The following is a 2,771-nucleotide window of genomic DNA, read 5'->3' on the forward strand; positions in this document are numbered from 1 at the left end:
CTTCAAAACGAACCAGCGTCGTATATCTGGAACAAGCATATGAAGAGAACCAAAACCGATCTCTCCGTACCTAACCTTACATGAACTCCCACGTTGTGTTCCAATTCTCCCGCAACAATATTTCCATTTGCGTTCCGCTTCTCCTGGGAGATCTGAACTTATATTTCTAGAGCGAGTATGCCCGAGTCTGCGTGAAAGCGCAGCGTTCGATGGATTATTGTTCGATTTGGCTTGTCGGACGTTAGCTCAATAGAGCTCACTATCTCTTGTGGTTTGACCGATGCTACAGTTCAGTAGAGCTCACTACCAAGTTTTCCGAGTGGAGGTTTTATTTTACGAAGATAAAAAGAACCCGAAAAGCAGTATCGATGAGATATCTAAAATATCCAATGTCGTTAGCATTAATCGTTTAAAATATTTTCACGTCCTTCCAATGAATCAATATATTGCGAATACATTAATTGAACTCAGGTTCGATCTTGCGTGCAGAATGAATTCAAAATGAAAAAAGGAAAATAATGATAAAGTTTTAATTTTGAACAAACAAACTATCGTTGCCGTAATTTTATTCCTGATTATTTTTACACTTACCTTGGCCACAATTGGTTTGAATCATTCCCTCAGGTTTTGAAAGCAGTTGACGATGTTTGCTTTGTGTCTATCAATTTCTACATTGCCGCTATATTAGCCTATATCCACGTGACGAAATGATAGTCTTTCAGATATTCACATTTAATTTATACATTCAGAGAAATGAGTAAGACTTTGTCAATAAAGCAATGGACTTTTTACCTCCGTGTGAGTCATCCTAACCCAGGTTGGTCCGGCAAGAGGGCGTATCAGTGCTACGTCCGCTATCTTCTCCTGCTGTGGGTTAGAAAGTGTATCAAAGTTTAAAAAAATAAGGTGATTCATTTTATGACTGTACGATGCCCGTCCTCAGCCATCGCTATCAGATTACACTGATCCTGCAAATCAAATCCTTGAAAATAATTAGTAACGATAGCCTTCAAACAATTTTTCTAGTGGAGTAGGTAAATTCGTTAGAAAACTTAACTCAGGAAAATGTTTATTGAATGCGAATACCTACTTAAAAACTTCTTCGGAAACTCCGTTGCGCTTCCAATTGCCCTGTGAGAGATACTTTGTGAATTGACTGTTGATGAGTTTAGGATATTGCACAACTTCTGAGCTGTCCTGACATTAGAAAAAAATTAAGGATAAAAAGAAAAAATATTAGCATTTTCAATTCTTTTCTTTGTGGCGGGAAAGATATAAAAAATACTGACGTTGTTCCCAAGTCTTGCGAAGAGCCTAAGATTCTGCATCAGACTGTTTCATCGGCAGGGTTGGATTGAATCATGAACTTTGATATGCGGGATGGATTACGGTCCGATGAATATATCAGGTACATGGACCCCACTATACCAATTTTCGAAGCATCACTGGGCTGGGTTAGGAAAAACCTTAATCACACAGCAAAAATATGTATCGCAATTACACTTATGAAAATTAGGGCCGCGCCATCGCTGGCCATTCATGACCTACCAGTTATTGCGAGCAGCAGGCTGGACACCAGAGTGGAAATTGAAATCCTGTTCTTGGATATCGGTCCGCAGACGTCGATGAAGCAAGATTAATCTATCCTAGATATCGGATTTCTTGCTATAAATGTACGGCTTTCACTGTGACACGAAGGATGGTGATTATTCTAATGGCTACAACATAAATTGCAGTGACACGAGTCACTATATCACAGTGATTGATAAAGAATAAATTAGAATAGAATAGAATTGTCGGCGTTGAAGAAATAGGCCCATGGCCTGTTGCCGATTCTTGAACTTTTCGTGACTTGATTCAAAAGGGATCCGGCCTTTGGAACCCGATCTTACAGTGACCTAAGTCACCGTATCACAGGGATTAATAGAATATGAATTTCAGGGACGCAAGTCAATGTATCACATTGATTAATACAATTTGAGCTGCAGTGACACAAGTCACTGTATCACAGTGATTTACACAGAATAAATTACAGTGACATTCACTTTCACACTTACCACTTACGGACCAGGCAATAACTCCAGCAACTATCTCAATCAATCGTCAGTTACGGAAAGATCGGGTTCCAAAGGCCGGATCCCTTGTGAATCAAGTCACGAAAAGTGCAAGAATCGGCAACAGGCCATGGGCCTATTTCTTCACTGCCGACACTTCTATTCTATTTTTTATTCTTCTGTGATTAATACAACATGAATATCAGTTAATAATAATACTAATAATATTATTAATAATAATAATAATACTAATTATTATTGTTCCATTATTGAGAAATAATTACATTATCTCTCTCAAGAAACGTCGGCTTGATCTGTCAATAGAATATGGCTTCATTTATGATCACATTAAATGTCTTACACGATCTTCTATGCTAGTCTCTAATGGCGCGATTTTTTCGACGTCAATATATTTTTGCGCCTTCTACAGCAGAAACGCAGAAGCTGACGTTGAGCGCTGAATCACTTAGCGTCTCAACGTCAGCGATGCCACAATGCTTCCTGAGCGCCTTTGTGCTATTCTAACGCCATGACTTAACCTGAAAAGTGGAAAACGGATGCTATGAATAAAATAAATTTACAAAAAATACAGTATATGAAATATTTTCTAATCAATAATGATGATAACGTTAATGGGGTGTTAGAACCGGGAATTGATGCCACATATTGGATAAATTGAATAGATTTAATGCAGCTGTTCGCCAGTTATTTTTCGGC

The sequence above is a fragment of the Hyalella azteca genome, unplaced genomic scaffold (assembly GCF_000764305.2).
Source record: "Hyalella azteca isolate HAZT.00-mixed unplaced genomic scaffold, Hazt_2.0.2 contig491, whole genome shotgun sequence".
Lineage (NCBI taxonomy): Eukaryota > Metazoa > Arthropoda > Malacostraca > Amphipoda > Hyalellidae > Hyalella > Hyalella azteca.